Source organism: Palaemon carinicauda, chromosome 40 (genome assembly GCF_036898095.1).
Source record: "Palaemon carinicauda isolate YSFRI2023 chromosome 40, ASM3689809v2, whole genome shotgun sequence".
Taxonomy (NCBI): domain Eukaryota; kingdom Metazoa; phylum Arthropoda; class Malacostraca; order Decapoda; family Palaemonidae; genus Palaemon; species Palaemon carinicauda.
Window position 1 is genome coordinate 40,450,297 of NC_090764.1, and position 26,547 is coordinate 40,476,843.

Here is a 26,547-nt window from a genome sequence, read left to right on the forward strand (position 1 = left end):
AATCTGTTAGTTCTTGGGTCCGACAAAGCCTATCAATGGCTGCCTTTCTCCTTTTCGGAGAAGAACTAGGGGACTCATCCAAGGCCACTTACTTTTCTTACGTAAGCCAGCACTTACAGAAAAGTAGACTCGGACTCTCCTTTCTCAGTCTCTGGGGCCACTTGGCTGTGGAAAGGCACCCACAGGGATATCCGATTCTTCCGATAACTCTTCTGTCTCAGCTACCTCCAAGACTTCAACTAGTTAGCCTTGAGGTGGTTTAAAAACTGAGTGACCTCGTCTCTATAAAGTTGGGAACAAAGTCTAGATGGACCTTCTCCAGCATTCTGTACTAGGAAAGAAGTTGTCTTAGGAATCTGGGACTGCCAAAACAGCCTAAGATCCTACACACCTAGAGGTCCAGTTCTTCAGAATTGTATCCAGGTCTTTGCTCACCCTTATTCTTGGGCTCTCAGAAAATGAGGTCAGAATACTAGGTGCCTCCCTAGTTCTTGCAAACTCCTGTTCGTGTTCCATCACAGGGGGCAACCTGAGTGCTTCCTGTCTTCTCTTCTGTATAACGAGACGAGGAAAACTGTCTGGCTCGATCGGGAATAGCTTGCATTTCTCCACAAAAGATATACAGTATATCTAGGAGACCTTGAGCCAGTGTGTTCGAAGGGGTTACTAGTCCATGGAAATTACACCTTCTTCGATCAATTTTAATCAGAACTAAACCAAGTTTGTTGCCACGATGGGTCAACCTCTGATGAGGATTAGGGTCTGACTGCTTGCTCCTTAGCCTGATCTTCAAGATGTTGTTCCAATCTCAAGAAACGTATCCCTGGAACATGCTTGGCAGTCTGAAGAGGCATCACATAAAATAAACCCTTACCTGCCATTGAGAATCAGGCGTCTGGCATCAGATCATTTGGCAGCCGCTAAACAAACGTTCGCTAAAATGGAAGAAATGGGCCTTTGCCAAAAGGCCTCAAGCCCATCCTTGTCACCCTTATACATCATCCTGAAGAAAGATGGCTCCACATCCGTGTGAAGGGGATTAAAGGCTCAACTGCCTACAACAGAACGGCCTTGTAGTTCAGTACAACAAGTGTACCTGTAGCACTAACGAGGTATAGTTCTTAGGGCACCACATCATTCCTGTAAGAGTTCACCCCTCCCTGAGAAGGTAGCAACCATTCAGAACCTCCCTCCGACCTCAACCGTTAAAGTACTGCGAGAATTTTTCGCCGTTCACCTGTAACCTTGGGCCAGAAGGTGAGCAAGCACATGGAGGAGTATTTCCCTCTGCCAGCAAGGAAGACAAGACCCTCTGCCTACCTGGGTCTTGAGGTGCAACATGAGTAGCATGGCCACACATCAAAAAAGATCACAACAATTGGGGAAAGCAACTGCACTTCTTGCATAGGAAGGAGCACTTCAGGTTTGCGTGCATTGGGAACCTGTATTACAGGTGCACAAGCTCATAAGCGTAGGCTGGTGGGGTAATTAGCAAGCGAACACAAGTCTTAAGGGGGCGAGTAATGAGCACGCACTGATGGCGATCAATAGTGCTATCCTCCACCTCAAGTGAAGGGACACTAAGCTGTACCTGGCACACATGCACAGGTAACTGAGTGCGCTCAGGGCCATACAAGCTCCTCACAAGCAAAGCATAAGATGGATTCTCATATTGGATCCGATTCTCATGCAAGAGAGCGTACGCACATTCTCTGGGTTGTTCCAAAGAGCCAGAATGTTCCAGCACTCATATGCATTGGCCCTAGTGAACTTTCTGTAGTGGTTGAACTACAGGAGAGCAAGCCAACAAGGAGAGCTTGCAGCCGCCGTCAGGCCACGAAGGGTCACCAAGCTGAGGGAAGCAGGGGTGCCAGCCTCTGTGTTGAAAGTTGCTTTGCTTATCATCAACAAGTACATCACTCCTGTTGGGAAAATGTGCTGGGAAGACACTAGCTCGGGTATCACCCAAAAGGCATTCAGGTCGTCAAGTGCCTGCTGTGGAAGACAAAGGCTTTGGGCAAGGAGACTGGGAATAGACTCTCTATTCCGCTCTAGAGGGAGACGAGCCAATGGCAACTCCAGCAGGAGCCGAAACTCTCTCCTGCTGAGCCCGAGCCAACACCTACAACAGCCTATCCTTTGAAGGGGGGTCATTCAAATCCAAGGAGGGCCATAACACACGAAATGTGCTCTGGACGCCAGACTCCCGAGGGGAAGCATCTACTGTTTTGCCAGGGGAAATGGGAAGAGCTTCCTACCTTGAGGGTTGCCCCATGGTTAAAGGGCCATCACTCTTCCTCAACCAGAAGAAGCCGACAAATAAGAGAGTACTGTACCAGGAGAGAGGGAGAGAAGTTGAGATTTCTTGGACCTCGAGGAAGACCCCGAAGGTGATGAATTCTTCTTCTTCTTCTTTTTTTTCCTCCTCCTGCTGTATAACTATCACTGAGAGGAGGGTCACTCCCAACACTCATCGCATAGCGAGGAGAACCATGGCTTCAGTAGAGTCCTCTGGAAACCAGGCACAACACGTGAGGATCTGTTTCTGTTTTTCATATAAAAGTGGCACACCTACTGTCCAACACTATCGGGCAAGTGCGCATGCCCAGCATCCTCCCCATGCACAGTCACTATAATCTGAAAAAGAAAAAGTAAAGCTTAGTATAAGCCAGTACTCTATGAGTGAGGCAAGAACGTCCATTCACACCCACGGCTGGAATCAAAGTGGTTTGTCAGTGAGCAAGTGAGGGGGGGAGCCTGCTTCACTGCTGCCATGTACTACAGCTTTGCCTCTTATCTCGTCCTCTGTAAAGGACAAAGGTTTGTATATGTACAGGAACAATATAGCATTAAGCAGGCATCTTCAAGGATAACACACCTCAACAAACCCTGGCTTGCAGTCAAGCTACAATTGATTCACAATAATGAATGAAAACTGAATGTTCTATTAACTAATGAGTAAAAAAGTTACTGATCTAGGTGCTTTTTTAAAAGTTTAAGTTACTTACTCTTTGATAGTTTTCTCAGTTCTCACCAGCACAAGTTAAATACTAAACTAGCCCTATCTGAAATTCTAAGGTTTTTTAAAATACTACACCAAAACTGAACAAATAGTGGAAGGCAGGCTTCGCTTTTCAGTGTTAATGAGAAATGGATAGATAATGAATAAACATAAAAATGTATAAGTTACAAATCTATTTTTAAATTTCTATTAGTAATGCTACATATATAAAAACTATATCATGATTTTTCTTAAACTTCATTCTATAAACAGCAGAGCACAGAAAATACACATGCAGAGATATGCATTTATGCAAACAATAAAAGTCTGTATACAAGTTAGAAAAGAGCGCCAAGTGAGCAGTGCATGTTCAATTTACATTCATAAACAGTACAATATACAAACCTGACACAGATATCTAGCATCTGCATTTGCATGTTCTATCCATCCTAAACTTACGTCACACACAAGTCCACTTTAAAAAAAATTCATAAACTAATTTACCACTTCAATAAATGTAGTCTATTCATCCAGTGACTAAATTACAAAATTTACCACTTCTATAAATGCAGTCTACTCATCCAATTAATAAAATAATATGAAACTGGTTCAGTATTACTCACTTCTACAGCAACAACAAGGAGCCATATTCTTTAAAGAAAAGCAAGGCCATGGGTACAAGGAAATGCGGATTCTTGTAACCCCCACAGGGACACTAAGGCTACTCCACATCATCAGGGTGTGTGTGTAATGACATAATGAAAGTTTCTTGAAAACTGTTTTGGATAGATCTGAAAGAAAATAAATGAGAAATTAATCAACCTTACCAAAATAAAAATAATTTTTAAATGAATATTTTTTTAGCTGATATGGCAGATGGGTGAAAGAGGGATGAAAGCAATTAGTTAGCTAACCATGGTAGGGAATATTTTAGACAGTTTATTTTTAATAAGGGTAATATATTGTGGTATAGTCACAGTTTTATTTTGATAGTTGAAATTTTTCTTACCAAGCTCTTAATAGTATTATCATAACACAAAAAGAATTTGACACTATATTATCATGGTGAATTGGCATATGGCATTTAGATCTGCAATGGGATGTGTTGGTTATTTCCTGTTGATTAACTTCATTACAACTACGAATGGGAAATAACGTCTCCTTGGCAGCTAGTAAGCTAAACAGTAGTGATCAATATTGGTCATTTATTGGTTTGAATTTGGACAGCTAAAGGTTGGTTGGAAGTCATATATTGTTTCATGTCTAGTATTATACTTGATTGCTATTGCTAGAAAAGGTTTATCAGTACAGTTTCACTTTTGTGTATTATGCCCACATACTTTCATACTGTGCTCATGTCTGAGGCCTTTGTCCTAGAGTGGATTCCCCCCCACACACACACACATTATCTATCTATCTATCTATCTATCATCTATCTATCTATCTATCTATCTATCTATCTATATATATATATATATATATATATATATATATATATATATATTTAGTAATGCCTCACAAAACAAAATTAATTTGTTCTGGAGTGGATTTCGTTTCGTGAAAATTTTGAGTTACAAGTCACGTTCTACATGTAAATCGCCTAATTCGTTCCAAACGCTACAAAAACACCACATAGAATTTTATAATAAAGCTACAGCATAACCACAATGAAATACTGTTCAGCCAAATACATTGGAATTATTCAATATACCTAACCTAAATCACAAATTTCAAGTAATTATGATATTTTAATTATAAAATAAATTTTTGAATACACTTACCCGGTGAATATATAATAGCTGCAACTCTGTTGCTCGACAGACACATACAATAAAAACTCGCCCGCGATCGCTATACAGGTTGCGGGTGTGCCCACCAGCGCCAACTGTCGGCCAGATACCACTCTCGATGTAAACAAAGACTCAATTTCTTCTCATCCCACTGCGTCTCTATTGGGGAGGAAGGGAGGGTCGTTTAATTTATATATTCACCGGGTAAGTATATTCAAAAATTTATTTTATAATTAAAATATAATTTTTAAATATTTAACTTAGCCGGTGAATATATAATAGCTGATTCACACCCAAGGAGGTGGGTAGAGACCAGAGTTAAATATGTTTACATCGTATAAGCTAAGAGTTTTTTATTTCATTTTGGCAGTTATCAATATAACAAAACCAAAATAAATAGGTACCTGGTAAGGAAGTCGACTTAGACGATTACTCTGCCTTGTAAGTACGTCTTCCTTACGGAGCCCAGCGATCCTCTTAGGATGCTGACAGACCCCCAGGAGCTGAAGTATCAAGGGCTGCAACCCATACAACAGGACCTCATCAAACCCCTAATCTGGGCGCTCTCAAGAAATGACTTTGACCACCCGCCAAATCAACCAGGATGCGAAAGGCTTCTTAGCCTTCCGGACAACCCATAAAAACAACATTAAAACATTTCAAGAGACAGATTAAAAGGGTATGGAATTAGGGAATTGTAGTGGTTGAGCCCTCACCCACTACTGCACTCCCTGCTACGAATGGTCCCAGTGTGTAGCAGTTCTCGTAAAGAGACTGGACATCTTTCAAGTAAAATGACGCGAACACTGACTTGCTTCTCCAATAGGTTGCGTCCATGATACTTTGCAGAGATCTATTTTGCTTAAAGGCCACGGAAGTTGCTACAGCTCTAACCTCGTGCGTCTTAACCTTAAGCAAAGATCGGTCTTCCTCACTCAAGTGTGAATGAGCTCGTATTAACAATCTGATAAAATATGACAAAGCATTCTTTGACATAGGCAAGGATGGTTTCTTAACCGAACACCATAACGTTTCAGATTGGCCTCGTAAAGGTTTAGTACGAGCTAAGTAGAAATTAAGAGCTCTAACAGGGCATAAGACACTTTCTAGTTCATTGCCTACGATCTCCGATAAGCTAGGAATATCGAAAGATTTAGGCCAAGGACGAGAAGGTAGCTCATTTTTGGCTAGGAAACCAAGTTGCAGAGAACAAGTAGCTTTTTCTGACGAAAACCCGATGTTCTTGCTGAAGGCATGAAGCTCACTGACTCTTTTAGCCGAGGCTAAGCATACCAGGAAAAGAGTCTTAAGAGCGAGATCTTTCAGGGAGGCTGACTGTAAAGGCTCAAACCTGTCTGACATGAGGAATCTTAGGACCACGTCTAAATTCCACCCAGGAGTAGCCAAACGACGCTCCTTAGAGGTCTCGAAAGACTTAAGGAGGTCTTGCAGATCTTTATTGTTGGAAAGATCTAAGCCTCTATGCCGGAAGACCGAGGCCAACATGCTTCTGTAGCCCTTGATAGTAGGAGCTGAAAGGGATCATACTTTTCTCAGGTATAAGAGAAAATCAGCTATTTGGGCTACAGAGGTACTGGTCGAGGATACGGAAACTGACTTGCACCAGTCTCGGAAGACTTCCCACTTCGATTGGTAGACTCTAATGGTAGACGCTCTCCTTGCTCTAGCAATCGCACTGGCTGCCTCCTTCGAAAAACCTCTAGCTCTCGAGAGTCTTTCGATAGTCTGAAGGCAGTCAGACGAAGAGCGTGGAGGCTTTGGTGTACCTTCTTTACGTGTGGTTGATGTAGAAGGTCTACTCTTAGAGGAAGACTTCTGGGAACGTCTACTAGCCATCGAAGTACCTCGGTGAACCATTCTCTCGCGGGCCAGAGGGGAGCAACTAACGTCAACCTTGTCCCTTCGTGAGAGGCGAATTTCTGCAGTACCTTGTTGACAATCTTGAATGGTGGGAATGCGTAAAGATCTAGATGTGACCAATCTAGGAGGAAGGCATCTATATGTATTGCTGCTGGGTCCGGGACTGGAGAGCAATAGATTGGAAGCCTCTTGGTCAGCGAGGTTGCAAAGAGATCTATGGTGGGTTGACCCCAAGTCGTCCAAAGTCTCTTGCACACATCCTTGTGGAGGGTCCATTCGGTTGGAATTACTTGACCTTTCCGACTGAGACAATCTGCTAGGACGTTCAAGTCGCCCTGGATGAACCTCGTTACTAGGGAGATGCCTCGATCATTTGACCCGATGAGCAGGTCCCTTGCGATCTCGTACAAAGTCAGTGAGTGGGTACCTCCCTGTTTGGAAATGTACGCCAAGGCCGTGGTGTTGCCCGAGTTTACCTCCACCACCTTGCCTCGAAGGAGATTCTCGAAGCTTATCAAGGCCAGATGAACCGCCAAAAGCTCCTTGCTGTTGATATGCATGCTCCTCTGACTCGAGTTCCACAGACCTAAGCATTCCCGACCGTCCAGCGTCGCGCCCCAGCCCAAGTCCGATGCGTCCGAGAAGAGAACGTGGTTGGGTATCTGAACTGCCAGGGGAAGACCCTCTCGTAGGCTAATATTGTCCTTCCACCAAGTCAGACAAGACTTTATCTTTTCGGAAATCGGGATCGAGACCGCCTCTAGCGTCTTGTCCTTTTTCCAGTGAAAAGCCAGATGGAATTGAAGAGGACGGAGGTGTAGCCTTACTAGCGAGACAAATTGCTCCAGGGATGACAGCGTCCCTACCAGACTCATCCACAGCCTGACTGAGCAGCGTTCTTTCTTCAGCATCTTCTGGATGGAGAGCAGGGCTTGATCTATTCTGGGGGCCGACGGAAAAGCCCGAAAAACTTGACTGTGAATCTCCATCCCTAAATACAGAATAGTTTGGGATGGGACCAGCTGTGACTTTTCCAAATTGACTAGGAGTCCCAATTCCTTGGTCAGATCTAGAGTCCAATTGAGATCCGTCAGACAGCGATGACTGGAAGAGGCTCTGAGAAGCCAGTCGTCCAAGTACTGTACAGGGAGGCTCTGATCTCCGATAGCTCGAAACTGGTACCCCACATTCCTGTAAACAAACCTCAGAAACGGTTGGGAATCCGGGTGTATAGGAATGTGGAAGTATGCCTCCTGAAGGTCGAGAGAGACCATCCAGTCGCCTTCCATAAATGCTGTCAAGACAGCCTGGTAGACTTCATCGTGAAGTTTGTCTTGACAATGAATACATTGAGCGCACTTGCCTCTTACGTACTCCTGCAGTGAACATGGCTGCCAAATCATGGAGCCATCCCTGAGGGACTTGTCCCTGCAGAGAACGTGGCTGTCAAATCATTGGAGCCATCCCTGAAAGCCTGTTTATGCATGACATAATTGTACAGCAAAACTTCAAAGGCTCGAAAACAGCTGTGAAGTTGACCTGTAAAATCTAGGAGCGTCTCCTGGCCAGGCGCCAGGGAGAGTCTACGAGATTTGAGAAGTCTATCTGGGCAGAGGCAGGAACTCCCAAGCCGAGAACTTCTCTCGTGTCATATCAGACTCTCGCTCTATAAGCCAGTTTAAAAGAAGGGAAAGCAAAGGCTGTATCCCCCAAACTCCTCCTGGTGATAAACCAGTCGCCTAGCAAACGTAAAGCTCTCTAGGAGAGCGAGAGAGCACTAGCTTATAAAACAACGGCTTCGAAGTAGCTAGGCCTAGTGTAAGCTCTGACGTTTAGGCGAACGAGGAGCAGCAGTTACAAATAGATCCGGACAAAGATCCTTAAAAATCAGCATGATTTATTTAAAGTCCATAGAGGGCTAAGCAGCTTTAGGCTCCTCTCCGTCTGACAGAGTCCTCAAGGGAATATCAGTAGGAGGGGGAACAGCAACTTCCTCATCTAAAGGAACCTTGTCCGATAATAGCCGAGTCTCAAGCAAGGGAGAGACCTACCGTGGTGGTAATGCTTTACAAGCAGAGTCCACACGCACTGGTGCATTAGAAGCGGACCAGGACGCAACGTCATGTAACTGCTTGACAGTCTGTGAACTGTCAACAACAACAGGTGCGAGAGACCAGGACGCAACGTCATGTAACTGCTTGACAGTCTGTGAACTGTCAACAACAACAGGTGCGTGAGGACGCACAGCGTCCACTCGAGACTGCTTTGACCGCCTAGACAGAGCAGTCAAAACAACTCTAGAATGCAGAGGTTGACGCACAGCGTCAAAACAAGTCAACTCCGATTGTTAGCGAACGTCCTGAACGTCAACAGGAGCATCAGCAAGTGGCCTAACGTCCAAATGTGGCTGAAAATCCACACGAGACCGCATCGAGTGTGGTTCTAAACAACCTGACTGACGTGACTTAGCTACGCCAACGTCAACAGGACGCACAAAGGAACGTTAGGTTGGCTGAAAGCCAGGATCTCGATGAGATAAACGGCTAGGCTCAACGGACTAATCGGCAGAATAGTCTTCCATAAGGGAGGCAAGCTTATTCTGCATGTCTTGCCATACAACCCATTTAGGATCAACGGAAAAGGTTGCGGTAAGAGACGAGGGTAACGTCTGTGACCGCAAAACCTTGCCAACAAAAAGACTCTCGGAGTCTGTGTTACGCTTTTGTTAGGCGGCGAGCAGTCTTCCGATGACTGCATAGGGTCAGAGCTGTCCTAATGGCTACAACCAGGACACTGGACCTGTCCTGAAAGGACTGACTTTCGCTTAAGGGCCTCGAAACCTTGTTTCAGGTTTCTTATGCGAAAAGCCTTCGGATGACGAGGAGAAAAACGTCTCTCTCGCCTTATGGTAGGGGTGATCTTGGTAAGATACACCCGATACCATAGAGGGAACGTCTGTTCGCTGATCAAGGCCTCTCGAACCCATAAGTCGTACGACATTACTTCTCCCCTGGGCTTGGGAGCTTGCAAGAGGTCCCGGACTAGGCGAACGACAGGCACGAACAGACGAACCCTCGGTCGCAACACTGATAACACTTTGCGCAATATCACTTTATCACTACGATTTTCTGTTTAGCACTTATTTCACTGAAATCGAAACTTTTACTGATTTCTACCTGAAGCACGCAATTCTAACCTCATCAAAAGGTAGTAATAGCGAAATCAGTCGTATAATGCAAGCACATTAATACCAGCAAAAAACAGTAAACAAATTTTAAGATAAAAAATTCAGTGGATGGGGAAGAGACTAAACACTAGTTCATTCAAAACTACGTTTTCAATCTCTCACCGTACATTGCCTTGGGACGAGAATAAAAAACTAAAAACGTTTTATCCTTTCTCCCCGTACAGAGACTAGGGACGAGAGTAACTCGAGAACAACGTTACCCGCTTGAACGGAACGTTTTCTCCCCTCTCTCTCCCTCCGTCTCTATCTCTCTCTCTCTCTCTCTTGATTACGCACCTAAGAGAAGAGCCCACTTACGTTTCGTCAAAAAAATATGTTATTTGACCAAAGGAAAAAAAAAACTGAAAGGTTTTTCAATTAAAAAGTTCCTTTAAAATATAATTTAAAACATTTAAGCTTTGAAAGAAGAATGAACAAAACGTCAGAGTCGATTTACTCTTCCTGCAAAGTGAAACCGTGATACTCTCTCTCTCTATCGTAACGATAGAGCGCAAACTGCGTAGCATAAATAAACTAAACGTTAGTTCATCTTTGAAACAGTACGAAGACTATTCAAAGAAAATCTTTCATAAAATATCTATTAAAAAATATTCATTTAAAAAGTTTTAAATCATTAGCTCTTTAAAAGCTATTTACGATTGAAAGGGCTCAACGTTGTTTAACTTCAGTTTCCAAGTTAGAACCGCCTACTCTCAGGAAGGTCGCATATAAACAAATCATTAAAATTTATTTTTATGTTTATTATAAATGGAAAGTTAATCGAAGAGGCCTAATAAAGGCGGTGAGATATAAAATATATAGAGGAAAATCTATAATTAATTTATAACGTGATAAGATAATTGCTAAAAGCCTAAACACACTTCCGTCTAAGGGAAGGGTCGGCCATTTAAAAGTCAAAGAAAGTCCATACTCTCTTTGTCATCAAAAAATTAAATCTATCCAAAAACTAGTTCAAGATTTAAGATGAAGATAAAACACCTGCACTGCGAAAGCTCAAACCAAATTAAAGTACTTCACCAAATATGATGGGAAAAACTCCAGGTTCTACAGCGAGTAAAAGTACGTCTTGTCGACACGTCGACAGAGAAGAAATTGAGTCTTTGTTTACATCGAGAGTGGTATCTGGCCGACAGTTGGCGCTGGTGGGCACACCCGCAACCTGTATAGCGATCGCTGGCGAGTTTTTATTGTATGTGTCTGTCGAGCAACAGAGTTGCAGCTATTATATATTCACCGGCTAAGTTAAATATTTAAAATGTATTTTTCCTAACAGTACTTACCTCCAACTACTTTCTTAGGAGTACCTGGGATCTCCTCCCTATCCGACCAAGAATTTTGCGTAGTTCCTCCTATCTCCGTTTCCCTTGTTGGGTCGCCCCGTGGTGGATGGATACTCGCCCTGAGGCGACCCTGGGTCAGCGCACGAGTGTGCTGCTAGGTTTGATTCGCCAGTAAGCATCTGGTCGCAGCATAGATATCATCTCGCCGCTCTCTCACATCCCGTCCAACCCGCCTTTGTGTTACCACGTGTTTCCTTTGTGCTTCCCCATCCCTTTGTGCCTTACCATTCACATCCTTTCTCTGTGTTACTTGGGTTGTTTGGCGTTTTATTGCTTTCCTTATGGAATCCCAGCGCCGCTGTCCCGAGCCTAAGGCCGGTAAGTCTTGCGGAGCGTGGCTCTCTAAGCCCGATGTAGATCCGCTAGTTATTAAAACATAATACTGTACAATAATAAATAGAAAATAATACAATATTTAGAGTACAATACTGTACTTGAACAAAATATACAGAACCATATGCACAGTACTATTATCATAGTTACACTTTCTATAGAGGTACATTTTCTATTATGTATAATAAACAACCCATTTTCTTCAATTGAGCTCACATTTTTAACGGGTGACTATTTAATCTCAGCCTAGCTGGCGTATCTCTTATATTATCATGAAACATTTTTCGCAATGAGTCGCATCTCGTTTTGCAGCATGAAAATTTCATAAGCAGAAGCTTTCGTATCGAGAGGTATCCCTTTCAGTATATGTGTGGATCCACTGTCGGCTCTATGAGACCAAGGTGCAGCAAAAGTAAAGGAATAACTTCAAGTTCTCCTTCTACCAACAGTGTGCAACAACGTTTCATTCCCATGTTACGATCCCATCATCGTCACTATTATACATCAGCGAGGGAATAAACAACAACAAAAATTATATTTTCAATTTAAAATAAATTTTTGAATATACTTACCCGGTGAATATATAAATAGCTGACGTCTCCGACGGTCGACAGATTCCAAAAATTCGCGAGCGATCGCCATGAAGGTTGCCGGGTGTGCCCACCAGCGCCGACTATCGGCCAGATACCGCATATACTTCTCAACCAAACCAGTTCTTCTCAGTCCGTAGGGTCTCTATCGGGGAGGAAGGGAGGGCCTTTAATTATATATATTCACCGGGTAAGTATATTCAAAAATTTATTTTAAATTGAAAATATCATTTTTAAATATTAAACTTAGCCGGTGAATATATAAATAGCTGATTCACACCCATGGTGGTGGGTAGACACCAGTATTAAAACAATAAAGGCGTATATGCTCAAGAGTTTTTGACAAATATTCAAAAAAACAAACTTAAGTATAGGTACCTGATAAGGAAGCCGACTCTGATGATTACTCTGCCTCATTAGTCCGCTATCCTCACGAAGCCCAGCGATCCTCTTAGGATGCTGAAAGACTCCCAGGAGCTGCTATAACCAGGGTGAACACCCCTACAACAGGACCTCATCAATACCCTTAATCTGGGCGCTCTCAAGAAACAATATTTTGACCACCCGACAAATCAAAAGATTGCGAAAGACTTCTTAGTCTCCCGTACAACCCAAAACAAGATTAAAAATTTCAAGAGAAGATTAAAAGTATATTGGGATTAAGGGAATGTAGTGGTAGAACCTTCACCCACTACTGCACTCGCTGCTACGAATGGTCCCAACGTGTAGCAGTCCTCATAAAGAGTCTGGACATCTTTCAAGTAATATGAAGCGAACACCGACTTGCTTCTCCAAAAGGTCGCGTCCATAATACTTTTAAGGGATCTATTTTGTTTAAACGCTACTGAAGTTGCTATCGCTCTAACTTCATGAGCCTTGACTTTAAGCAAATTACGATCCTTCTCACTTAAATGAGAGTGTGCCTCTCTAATCAATAGTCTAATAAAATAAGACAACGCATTCTTCGACATGGGCAAAGAGGGCTTTTTAACGGAGCACCATAAAGCCTCTGAAAAACCTCGCAGCGGTTTAGTTCTGGATAAATAAAATTTAAGAGCTCTAACAGGGCACAGCACTCTTTCAACTTCATTCCCCACAATCTCAGATAGACTGGGGATTTCAAATGATTTAGGCCAAGGACGAGACGGAAGTTCATTCTTGGCCAAGAAACAAAGTTGAAGAGAACATACTGCTTTACTAGCGGAGAAGCCGATATTCTTGCTAAAAGCATGTATCTCACTAACCCTTTTCGCAGAAGCCAAGCTCACCAAGAAAAGTGTCTTGAGGGTAAGATCCTTCAGGGAGGCTGAATTTAATGGTTCAAACCTGTCTGACATAAGGAACTGTGGGACCACGTCCAAGTTCCAAGCAGGAGTAGAAATATGACGCTCCTTGGAAGTCTCAAAAGATTTAAGCAGGTCTTGAAGATCTTTGTTATTAGAAAGATCCAAATCTCTATGCCTGAAAACAGAAGCTAACATGCTTCTGTAGCCTTTAATGGTAGATGCAGAAAGGGAGCGACCGTTTCTCAGATAAAGCAGAAAATCTGCAATCTGCACTACAGAGGTACTGGAAGAGGAAATAGAGGAGGACTTGCACCAGTCTCTAAATACCTCCCATTTAGACTGATAGATCCTGATGGTAGAGGATCTTCTAGCCCTCGCAATCGCTCTAGCTGCCTCCTTCGAAAACCCTCGAGCTCTAGAGAGTCTTTCGATAGTCTGAAGGCAGTTAGACGAAGCGCGGGGAGGCTTTGATGAAATCTCTTTACATGAGGCTGCCGCAAGAGATCCATCCGCAACGGCAGACTTCTTGGAATGTCTACTAGACATAGAAGTACCCCTGTGAACCACTCTCTCGCGGGCCAGAGGGGAACAACCAACGTCAACCTGGTCCCTTCGTGAGAGGCGAACTTCTGATGCACCTTGTTTAGGATCTTGAAAGGTGGAAAGGCATAGACGTCTAGGTGAGACCAGTCCAGAAGAAAAGCGTCTATGTGGGCCGCCTCTGGATCTGGAACCGGAGAGCAATAAGTCGGGAGCCTTTTTGTCAAAGAGGTCGCAAAGAGATCGATGGTGGGTCGACCCCAAGTCATCCATAGTCTCTCGCACACATCCTTGTGGAGCGTCCACTCCGTAGGAATCACCTGTCCTCTTCGACTGAGACAGTCCGCTAAGACATTCAACTCCCCTTGGACGAATCTCATCAAAAGAGAGATGTTTCGATCTTTTGAACAAGTGAGAAGGTCCCTTGCGATGACGAAAAGAGAGTGGGAGTGAGGGCCTCCTTGCTTAGAGATGTAAGCCAAGGCCGTGGTATTGTCTGCATTCACCTCCACCACCTTGTTTCGAACCAGACTCTAGAAACTCCTTAACGCTAGATGGACTGCTAAAAGCTCTTTGCAGTTTATGTGAAGACTCCTCTGGTCTGCGGACCAAAGACCCGAGCACTCCAGATTGTCCAGAGTCGCCCCCCAACCCAAATCCGATGCGTCTGAAAACAACACATGGTTTGGGTTCTTGACTGCCAGAGAAAGACCTTCCCGAAGTCTTATGTTGCTGTCCCACCAAGCTAGACAAGTCTTGACTGAATCGAAGATTGGAATCGAGACCGTCTCTAAACCCTTCTCCTTGTTCCAATGGATGTCTAGGTGGAACTGGAGAGGGCGTAGGTTGAGTCTCCCTAGAGAGATAAACTGCTCCAGCGACGAAAGAGTCCCTAGGAGGCTCATCCAAACTGTTTTTCTCTTGCACGAGACGGACTTTGAGCAAAGCCTGCTCGATCCTGTTGGAAGACGGAAAAGCCCGAAAAACTCGACTCTATCTCCATCCCAAAATAGAGAATGGTCTGGGATGGAGTCAGTTGCGACTTCTCCATGTTCACCAAGAGACCTAACTCTTTGGCTAGGTCCAAAGTCCACTGTAGGTCCTGCAGACAGCGATGACGGGACGACGCCCTGAGTAACCAGTCGTCCAAATACAGGGAGGCTCTGATCCCCGATAAATGTAGGAACTTCGCTACATTCCGCATGAGCCTCGTAAAAACAAGAGGAGCAGGGCTGAGGCCGAAGAACAGTGCTCAGAATTGATACACCACCTTCCTGTACACAAACCTCAGATAATGTTGAGAATTTGGATGTATCGGAATGTGGAAGTACGCATCCTGCAGGTCGAGAGAGACCATCCAGTCGCCCTCTCTGACCGCTGCTAAAACGGATTTGGTGGTCTCCATCGCGAATTTTGTTTTTACAACAAACACGTTGAGAGCACTTACATCCAGCACTGGCCTCCAACCTCCTGTGTTCTTCGGAACCAGGAAGAGACGGTTGTAAAAACCTGGGGATTGAAGGTCCGAGACTTTCATCACCGCCCCCTTTTCTAACAACAGAGACACCTGAAGATGCAACGCCTGTCTCTTTGTCTCCTCTCGATACCTGGGAGAGAGGTCTATCGGAACTTTCACAAGAGGAGGTCTTCGTACAAAAGGAATTTTGTAACCCTCCTTCAGCAACAAAACAGACTCCCGGTCTGCACCCCTCTTCTCCCAGGCCTGCCAGAAGTTGGTCAATCTGGCCCCTACTGCTGTCTGAAGACGTGGGCAGTCAGACTCTGCCACGTGAGGATTTAGATCCTCTCTTCTTACCTCATTTGCTATCGGCACGAGAGCCTCCCCTACTGGGAGCTCTGCCACGAAAAGGCGGGATAAACCTCGCCGCTGGCGTGTCAAACTTGGGTCTGCTGACATGAGAAGACGAAGGCAAAACCTTACGAGCAGACGTGGCCATTAAATCATGCATGTCCTTCTGAACAAGAGATGCCGCGATATCTCTAATAAGCTGTTGAGGGAACGAAGTAGAAGATAAGGGAGCAAAAAGAAGTTCTGACTTCTGACAGGGAGTAACCCCTGCAGAAAGAAAAGAACACAGAGTCTCTCTCTTCTTAAGAACTCCTGCTGTGAACGTAGCCGCCAGTTCATTAGAGCCATCCCTTATTGCCTTGTCTATGCAAGACATTATCTGAATAGAGACATCCCTGTCCGCTGAAGAGACCTTCTTACTTAAGGCTCCCAGGGACCAATCCAAAAAATTGAAAACCTCGAAGGCACGGAAAATTCCTTTAAGGAGATGATCCAGATCTGTAGAGGACCAGCAAACCTTCGAGCGTCTCATGGCTAGACGACGAGGAGAGTCTACAAGGCTTGAAAAGTCTCCCTGGGCAGAGGCAGGCACCCCCAAGCCAGGAACTTCTCCCGTGTCATACCAGACGCTCGCACGAGAAGCCAATTTGAAAGGGGGAAAGGCAAAAGAAGACTTACCTAAACCTCTCCTGGTCATAAACCAGTCTCCCAACAAAAGCAAGGCTCTCTTAGAAGAGCGAGAGAGAACCAACTTCGTAAACGACGGAGTCGAAGAAGTCATGCCTAACGTGAATTCAGACGGCGGTGAACGTGGAGCCGCAGTAACAAAATGATCGGGAAAAAGATCCCTAAAGATAAGCATAATCTTTTTAAAGTCAAGGGATTGCTGGACAACCCTAGGCTCCTCTCCATCTGAAGGGATCCCCAAAGGAACATCAGCAGGAAGGGGATCAACAACTTCCTCATCCGAAGGAACATCATCCGACAAAGGCAAAGTCTTGCAACATGGAGAAAACACAGCATGCCGAGGCGGCAACGATTGACAGGCCACATCAATATGCGAAGGAGCCGCAGCAAAAGTCGAGGGAACGACGTCACGTCGAGACTGCAAACACTGCAGGTCTTGAGGCTGAAAAACAACACCAGACTGTGGCGACTGACGTTCGACGTCACGTCGGGACAACAGAGTCGGCCGACGAACGTCACGTCGGGACTGCGGTGACTGCTGCTCAACGTCACGCTGTGACTGCGGAAACTGAGGTTCAACGTCACGTAACTGACGCGACTGACGAGGAACACGATCAGAATCACGTTTAACAGCACCGCTAACATTAGCGCTAACGTCAAAACGACGAGACAAATCTCGCTTAGGAGGTTGAAGACCTGCGTCACGCTTGCTGGACTGACGAACCGCAAGCAAAGGATCTTTACGAACCTGGTCATGATCATAAACTCCCATTAAGGATGAAAGTTTCAACTGCATGTCTTGTAAGACACTCCACTTAGGGTCAACAGGAGTCGAAACGGGCCGTGACGTCGGCAACGTCTGTGCATGCAAGTCATCGCACCGAACGAGACCCTCGAACTCAACGTCACGTTTACGCTTAACAGGAGAACAGTCATCCGATGACTGAATACGGTCAGAGCTGTCCCAATGACTACAGCCAGGACGCTGGACCTGTCCTGAAGGGACTGACTTGCGTTTCAAAGGTCTTGAAACCTTACGCCAAGGCTTCTTAGGAGACGAATCATCGGAAGACGAGGAAAACTTCGTCTCTCCCGTCTTATGGTAAGGATGCGCTTGAAGAGCAACGTCTGATACCTTTGAGGGAATGTCTGTACGTTGGTTTACACCTCTCACTCCCTTAAGTCCTACGACATTCCTTCTCCCTGGTGCAGGGGAGCTTGAAAGAGGTCTCGGACTAGGCAAGTGACAAGCACGAACAGACGAACCCTCCGTCAAAACACTAAACACATTTGAAGCACTTTCCACTTAACCACTTTGACCCTTTAAAATTTTAACGTCGGACATAAGCTGGTTCCTGTCCGAGGCCAAGGATTCGACCTTCTCACCCAACGCTTGAATGGCCAATATCATCTCACGCATAGAAGGTTCATTAGTGCCAATAGGGGGTTCTGAAACTACCACTACATGAGAAGGATTAGGTTCAGGGGCATGGGAAGAGGAAAAATCTATAGATCTAGAAGAGCTTCTTCTCACCCTATCTCTTTCGAGTTTCCGAGTATATTTCTCATACTCCAACCACTCGAATTCCGATAAAACAATACATTCCTCACATCGATCCCCTAATTGACAAGATTTACCACGGCAATTAGCACAAACAGTATGAGGATCGAGGGAAGCTTTCGGAAGACGTTTATTAGTCTTTCGCACATTTACGATAGACAGGAGAAGGGTCAGTCATTATGAAAATCTCAAAGAAAATCCAAAAGAAAGCCAAGTTCAGCAACAATAATCAAAAAAGGGTTTCAAGAGTTTTATCGAAGAAAACCAACACAGCGAAAGCAATAAAACCAAGAACAAGTACTTCACCAATCGGTAGAAACTTGAGGTTAAGCGCGAGCGGAACCAATGCTGTCACTACCACCGACAGAGAAGAACTGGTTTGGTTGAGAAGTATATGCGGTATCTGGCCGATAGTCGGCGCTGGTGGGCACACCCGGCAACCTTCATGGCGATCGCTCGCGAGTTTTTGGAATCTGTCGACCGTCGGAAACGTAAGCTATTTATATATTCACCAGCTAAGTTTAATATTTAAAAATACTATTTCTGGGCTCCGACCTGTGCCGCGCAGTGAAATACTCCTAGAGCACTTATTTCTAAGGAATATAACTGCTATATATTACCAGAGAAAAAAAGCATAGGAATGCCAGGTTGAACCCAGCTCGCTCACCTATATAAGGTGTCGGTATAAAATACTGGGGCGTGATAATTCACAACCAGAGGTCTCGCACTATTTAGATATCTCCTCTTCAAAAGCCCCGCCACAGCGAGGTGCCGTTCAACACTACTACCACTAACCCAACCCACGCCAGTGACGTCACTCCTTTATAGCACTTGTTGTTATTAAGTCCAACATGTTTTTTTCTCGTGTTTATCCTTGGATTTATCATTATTTTATAATCGATGGCCGATTCCCATGATACCCCATCGAAGTTAAGTACTTTATCCATGTATGTTAGCGAGATTGGGCAGTGTAACCTCTGTTTTTATTAATGGAGAAGTGTTTATATATGAACGGCGTCCCCGTTCTTACCGTTCATGGTTCGGCTCTGCCCTTTTTTCTCGTTAGTTCGTCAGTCATTAATATTTGTTCGAACTTTTAGGAGGTCAACGGCCATACCACGTTGAAAACACCGCTTCTCGTCCGATCAGCGAAGTTAAGCAACGTTGGGTCTGGTCAGTACTTGGATGGGTGACCGCCTGGGAACACCAGATGCTGTTGAGATAGATCTGTTTGCAACAAAGTCCAACTACAACTAGAGTGCTACGTAGCTCCCAGCCCGGATCCTCGGGCTTACGCCACAGGCGCACTATCATTAGTCTGGAACACTTGGGAGAGAATTTACCTATTCCCACCAATAAATCTGTCGATGAAAGTGTTAGACAAGCTCAGGACTTTCAAAGGCCAAGTTGCTCTAGTAGTCCCCATCTGGCCCAAGCACAACGGGTTTCCCCTTCTGGTGGAACTGGTTCTCCACCTCGACAGATCCCCAATCCAATACAAACACAAGCAGTACAACTCGCTGTGTGTTAGCTTCCTCAAATTCAGAATGCCCTACCTTTCTGGACTTTATGAAATTTGCAGCTCAAGAGGTGCAGATATTGATCCTCAAATACGTTATTTTTAGAATCAGATAAGAGGGGATCCACCCTTCGACAGTATGATTCGGCTGTTATGAAACTTGCCAGTTTTTAAGGGACTCAAAGGTTGAGACAATGACTATGAATCTGACAGTAACCTTCTTCAGAATTTTATTTGAATCAGACTTAGAGACTTGTACTATTACCACAAATTAAGTCACCCTTGAAGGTTTTACAATTGGCTTTATTATTGCCCTTACAGATTCATACTTCTCATCCATCCCGAGAACCTGCGCCAGATTGAAACCATCAACTCACCATAGCTCAGTTTCCTGGTTTCTGAATGAAGTAATTAAATTGGCTTCAGACACTCTTAACGAGACTTGCCATTATATTCCATTGGTTAGGAAATCCTTGTTCTTAATGAACCTGACTTCTGGCGCCAGAATATCAGAACTTTCAGCCTTGTCTAGAGATCCAGGTCATATTGAATTTTCTCTCGTCAGGGGAAGTACTCCTTTCCCCTGACAAAAGATTTTTAGCGAAAATGAGGACCCCCAGGACAGACGGTTCCCCTGGAAGATTGTCCCACTTCCGCAGGACCCATCTTTATGTCCAGTAAACACTCTGGAAGCCTACTTAAACATATCTCCCGTTCAGTCCTCGGGGCCCTTACCCATTAGAGAAGGTGAAGAACCATCATCCTGAAAGGACTCAGACAGAAGATTCTGCATTTCATTAACGGGCTACCTAGAATCATTCCCACATCACTCCCTTACGTCCATGATATATGAGCTGTAGCTACCTCAGTTAATTACTATGAACTTCACTGGACTTACTAAATATACAGGCCGGAAGTCTCCAACAGTATTTAAACGCCACTGCTTAAAACCTCTGGAAGCCTTATATTTGCTACAGTGGCAGCAGGGAATGTGATTCCTCCTGAACATAGTGAACCTTAATCAACTATGTCTTGCTATCCTCTTACCTGTTATTTTGGATTTTGTTACTTCCTCAGGTATTGTTCCAAGTTTTGGGACCATTTCTCTGGTACTATTTCACTGCGCGGCACAGGTCGGAGCCCAGAAAAGGGATTTTGAGGAAGGAAAAATCTATTTCTGGGCGAGAGACCTGTGCCGCCCAGTGAACCCTCCCTTGACTTCCCTCCCAACATGGGCCCCAAACCTTGGGTGCTATGAGGAGTGACGTCACTGGCGTGGGTTGGGTTAGTGGTAGTAGTGTTGAACGGCACCTCGCTGTGGCGGGGATTTTGAAGAGGAGATATCTAAATAGTGCGAGACCTCTGGTTGTGAATTATCACGCCCCAGTATTTTATACCGACACCTTATATAGGTGAGCGAGCTGGGTTCAACCTGGCATTCCTATGCTTTTTTTCTCTGGTAATATATAGCAGTTATATTCCTTAGAAATAAGTGCTCTAGGAGTATTTCACTGGGCGGCACAGGTCTCTCGCCCAGAAATAGATTTTTCCTTCGTCAAAATCCCTTTTACAGGAACAAAAAGTCTATAGTATATCAGGTGATTACATACAAGCTGTCAGTCAGCTACAGTAATCAAGAAAACTGCAAAACCTTTCATCTTCTTAAAATTCCTACCCACACAACGAGCTGCTAACCATAAGCCAGAATAAAACAAAAAATTAAGAAGCTAATTGATAGCGCTGGGAACACGTCTGTATTCCCCGACGGGTGAAAATAAAGTGGCTACTTGGCGTATTGGCTGCGAGAAAGGAATTCCCGCCACCCACCAGTAATTAACAATACAATGTCATAAATTTAAACAGCCAAAGTTCCAGCCAAGCTGAAAAAATACTCCTATTAAATGACAGGGGTTTGTATTTGTGTAGGAACTAACAATGATTACGGATATGTTTCCAAGTCCCAAAAACATCTCAACAGTGCAATGAAAATATTGCTCCCATTGAAATTTTGTTTTTTTGCAATGCATTTAGGGTAAAAATTCCTGACTATCTTTTTTAATTTCAGTCTTGTTAGGATGAACTGTAGGTATAGTAAAAATGTAAAAACCTGGTTGGATCCTTAGTTTCATTTGTTCGAATTCAGATGTCCTAAAAAAAAAAAAAAAAAAAAAAACAGTGTACAGTAGTCAACTGTCATGGCTTCCACAGTGCAGATATTTGGTATTTGCAGTTACAATAGAAGCATTTTGGTATTAGATGGTTGCACTGAATTTATAGAGGAAATCCTGAGAAGAGTTTACATTCTTCTTTGTGAATATTTAGTGCTTCCTACAAGAGTGAAGTGTTCTTAATGTAAGTCTGCCTTAGTTTTTTTGGGAAGACAACCATTCACAGTACTGTAATAATCCTGAAAACTAAGGTAATACAATAGTGCAATAACATTGTTATCCTCTAGGAACTTTCCTCCTTCATGGACTCCATCTTCCTCCACTGAAATTAATTTTGTTTGTGAAGCAATGGTTGCATAAGTGTTGGGCCCATTCTTTTTTAATTAAAGGGCTGTCAATATATCCTCTGACTATTATAGATTGGAGGAGCTTCTGATGGTAAATGACAGACTGCTCTTTCAATAATCAAGAACCAATTGGCAGCGTGGGTGCTTTTGAAATTTAATTTATCCCATCCTTTGACATCTGCAAATTCCGATTGCATTAAAGTTTAGTGAGGTAGCAGGTCCTGTAGTTAGTAAATAAAGAGAAACCAGCCCCCTAGTTAGGTCAAGAGGATGCAGTTAGTTATACAGTCTCCTTATTTTATTCATTCTATATTTGCCCCACCAACAGTTTAGTGTCGTTAGAAGAGAGGTTCCGGAAGGGGGGGAGGGAGTTTGAAAGTGGGAAAAGCCTCTCCCCCCAGTAAGTAATGGGAGGTGGGCGTAGATACGATAGACAACTTCACTTATTTTACTCATTAAGTTTATTCCACCCACCCAAAATATCCAATTTCCCACTGTGGACCCCCATCATTGCTGTTCTTTAGGTTCTGTTAGTCCAAAACTACAGTACAGTACAGTGTACTTATTTCTGACAAATACTGTATAGCATAAGATCATGGATATCGAAGTTCAAAGTAGAAGACGGGGAAGACCAAGAAAGAGATGGAGGGACTATGTATGGGAGGAATTGAGAGAGAAGGGAGTTAATGAAGCTAAGGAGCGAGATGGAAATAGATGGAAAAGGCTCATTTGAAACAGCGACCCCATATAGAAATGGGAAGAAGCCAAATAAGAAGCAAAGCCTACAAATCAAATATGTTCAAAACACATTGTATAAAATAGGACAAATATATTTTGTAATTAGAAATCCAGTGCTGGTTAAAACTGTAATTTTACCTCTATTCATTATATATTTTACCTATTACTATTCATATACGTATATGACTAGGCTGCTTTTCATGGAAACGAATTAACTCTTCTACTCTTCCATTAGTATGACAAATTTGAAGATAATTTGTATTTTTCCTAACCATACAAAACCTTAGCTATTTACATTGGGTTTACCTTTTAGCGTAGCTGAAATGGCGAGCCATTAGAATTTAACGAGGGTGTAATACCCCCGCGCTAGTTAGCGGGGGGGGGAGGGGGGGGGAGTGGTAGCTAGCTACCCCTCACCCCCCCCTCACACACAGGTGAATGCTTCACTTTCACTTAGAGGTAGGACTTGTCTTGGGGACAGGGCTGGCGGGCAAATATATGTAAATAGCTAAGGTTTGTATGGTTAGGAAAAATACAAATTATCTTCGAATTTGTCATTTGTTCCGTAACCGAAATACAAACCACGCTTTTTACATTGGGTGACTTACCCCTTAGGAAGGCCCTTAGGAAGGGTGGAAAGTCCCCAGCCATACTGGCTTTGGCTTTACCCGGGGACTCAGAATCCGAGTGAGTCGCACTCGAGAAAAGGAGTCCCTGCACCTCACAAGTTCCTTGCTCCGCAAGGAACCGTGTGGCCTACATAAGCTTGTGTGTGAAGGAAGAAGTGTGACCTGTCCTAGGCAGTTGACCTAGAGTTCCAGAAGGAACTCTGGGTTAGGACGTTCCCAATACCACCTCGTCAGGGTATGGGGGACGCGACAGTATTGACTCAATACTCGGAACACAAGGAAGCATGGTTTACCTGCAGAGGTTCGAGGTCAGCTATGCAGAGACCAGGATGCTGCTTCCCAGTAGAGGGGAAAATGAAGAAAGAAGTAAGGGCCAGACATACTTCTTTCGTTCATGCAGACTAAAACCTGATAACAATGCTCTCAACCTTCTGCTACCTGTCCAAAAAGGAGCCTGAGGTTAGACCAGCTGTTGTGTAGCCACCACAGAGCGATAGAAACGTATCGAAACTCCTGTGGGTCACGCCCTGCAGGAAGCGGGCTGCGAAGGTCATTAGACGCTTCCAGACTCCAGCTTGTAGCACCTACGTCACAGAGTAGTATTACTCGAAGGCGAGGGACGCTGCAATGTATCCGACATCGTGTTGTAGGGCGACGTGACGGGGGAGGGTCTGGATTCAGGTCGAGATGAATGTCCTTAAGTCCGAGCTGAAGAGGTATACTGGTGACTCTCCCCCGTGTCCTTCTTGTGCTCCCAACCCGGCTGCACGTGAAGACAAACTGCAGCTGTTCCCAAAGCTAACCTCTCGATTCCTTTACTGGCAAGAAGGAGAAGGTTTTGGGACATCAGATATAGAATGGTGACTCGAAATCTTGAAGGAATTGGACCGAAGGCCGGGACCCCAAGATTCTGAGTCTAGCCAACAACTCAGGAGCGAACCTGAATGTTGCCTTCCCCCATTCCTTAGAAAGGGCGGAGTCGTACGAGACCAAGAAGATTGCTTACACACTGGCCGCGGCCAGAGTGAGCAGGAGACCCAAGACGGAATACGATCAGAGGCCTGACGTAAAGGGTCTTGAGAAGATCTCTTAAGGGACTAAAAAGTCTGAGCCATGCTCCATGTTGAAGGTCTCACTCCGACTAGGGCAGGGACGTTCGCAGCTTCGCATGAGCGAGGAAAGGTCCAGCGGGAAGGAAAAAGCTATTCCTTTAAGCCTGAAGGTCAGGGAAAGGCTGAGCGACCGGCTTCATTGCCGAGAGCGGAAAGGAGTTTCCCCCCGCCGAAAGGCAATAAGTTCGTTATTGCTGGAGAAGAGGCCTCAAGGGAAGAGATATCTCCCACGACACCAATCACCGAAGACTCTCCACTTCACCTGGAAGACCCCTGCGGATGACTATCGCAGATGACGCGACCTCCGTCCCGCGACTTTAGCGGGTTGTCTCTTCTTGAGGAGGAGGCGTAGTGTCTCCAGGCATGAAGCCGAAGCGACGCCCCGGATCGTGAAAGATGTTGCAGTGTGGTTGTTCGAGTAGCCTGTGCCATGGGAGAAGCTCTCCCAGAAGTTCCGTCAGGGGAAGCAGAGGGTCTGGAAACCGTTCTGCGTATAGTCCCAGTGGAGCTCTCAGGGCCATTGAAAGGTTGACAGACAACCTGGTCTTGTTGAGACCCATTCTCAACAGACAACAAAGGAGGGAAGACGCAGGCGTCGATGTTGTCCCACCATCACCGGAATGCATCTTGCCAGAGTCTCGGGGTCTGAGACTGGGGGGAAGAACAACGGAAGCTTGAGGTTCCAAGCTGTCGCGATCAGGTCCCCCAGGCCAGAACTTGCTGGTTACTCAAGGCCAAAGACCACCAGGTACACTCTCTCTACGAGGCTCTGCTCGGATAGTCGGAGAGAACATTCCTCTGCCCCGAATGAGAGAGCCGATGGTGGTATTGAGAGGATCTCAAATCATCTCGGTATCTCTACTGTAAGATGCGAAGGTGAGAAAATGCGTCCCCTGCTGGTTAGAACACGCCAGTACCATGAAGTCGACGTGCACGGAGCGACTCGGCAGGAGCTGTAGGATCTGTAGAGGGGCCAGACTACGGCCCCTAAGCCTGCCTGAATGATGGAGAGGTATCCTTCAGCATAAGCATAAAAAATGTGGGGAAAGGACGAGAATATCCACTCCCATCAAGAGGTTCCATAGGTCAACACCCATTGCAGGTCTAATCGTTCCGCTGGTCCCATAGGGGCCAGAAAGTCCGGTTAATCGTTGCTTTGAAACCACCGGAACTTGGGCCGCCCCACAGGGAACTTATCCTAAGGCGACCGTTCGGAACTTTAGACGGGTCAATGAGGAAAAGAGAACTAGGAAACATTCCAAGGTAGGGCTGAAAGCTCTGCTTGACTGAGAACAGGTACTGCGACTCTCCTCAGCCTTGCCACAGTCAACTGAAGGGAAGGCTCGGAGGAGGCGGCAACAGAATCTGGCATCCCCAGGCGGTCACCCATCCAAGTACCGACCAGACTCGACGTTGCTTAACCTCGCTGGACGGACGAGAAGCGGGGTTTCCAACGTGGTAAGGCCATTGACTCAATATCATGGCTAGATACTCCAGATGTTGAGGCAGAAGAAGAGAAGGCTACTAGCAAAATACCATGAACCCCCACTCATGGTAAGCATCCGGAAGCTTGTCCCGGCGCTGAAGAAGGTCGAACCTGAGCCTACCGGAGTTGACCAGACCTCCAAAAGGCGAAGAAGGCGGAAGCCTGCACCTGAGCGGCCATGAGGAAAGCAGGGAGAGTTCTCTGGGGAGGTTTGCGTGTGGGCGAACGTGGAAGCGCCCATGCGCGGGCACGCAGGAACGCGAACTAAGGTGAGCGAAGGAGCGCAGGAGGAGGGCGAGCGTGGTAGGAAGGGCGAGAGCTGGTGGTCGGCGAGCGATAACCCATAGGCGAGCAATGGATACTGCAAGATTTAAGCCAAAGTTCGCGCGACGGAGCACCGTCGGTCCGCGCGACGGAGCACCGTCGGTCCGCGCGACGGAGCACCGTCGGTCCGGGCGACGGAGCACCGTCGGTCCGGGCGA

The 26,547-nt window shown here is 45.2% G+C and overlaps 1 protein-coding gene, 1 non-coding gene and 1 pseudogene across 2 annotated transcripts in view; 1 reads left to right on the top strand and 2 right to left on the bottom strand.

The window, feature by feature from the left end:
* Nucleotides 1-26,547, bottom strand: part of LOC137631895 (uncharacterized) — an 83,000-nt gene that overhangs the window by 41,911 nt on the left and 14,542 nt on the right. The window contains exon 2 of the mRNA XM_068363900.1: nucleotides 3,625-3,792. The gene's annotated coding sequence lies outside the window, so the exon portion shown is untranslated. The remainder of the gene's footprint in view (nucleotides 1-3,624; nucleotides 3,793-26,547) is intronic.
* On the top strand, nucleotides 19,170-19,288 carry LOC137632100 (5S ribosomal RNA). Its single transcript, XR_011042017.1, has one exon. It is a non-coding gene; the product is annotated as a 5S ribosomal RNA (ribosomal RNA).
* On the bottom strand, nucleotides 25,933-26,051 carry LOC137632098 (5S ribosomal RNA; annotated as a pseudogene).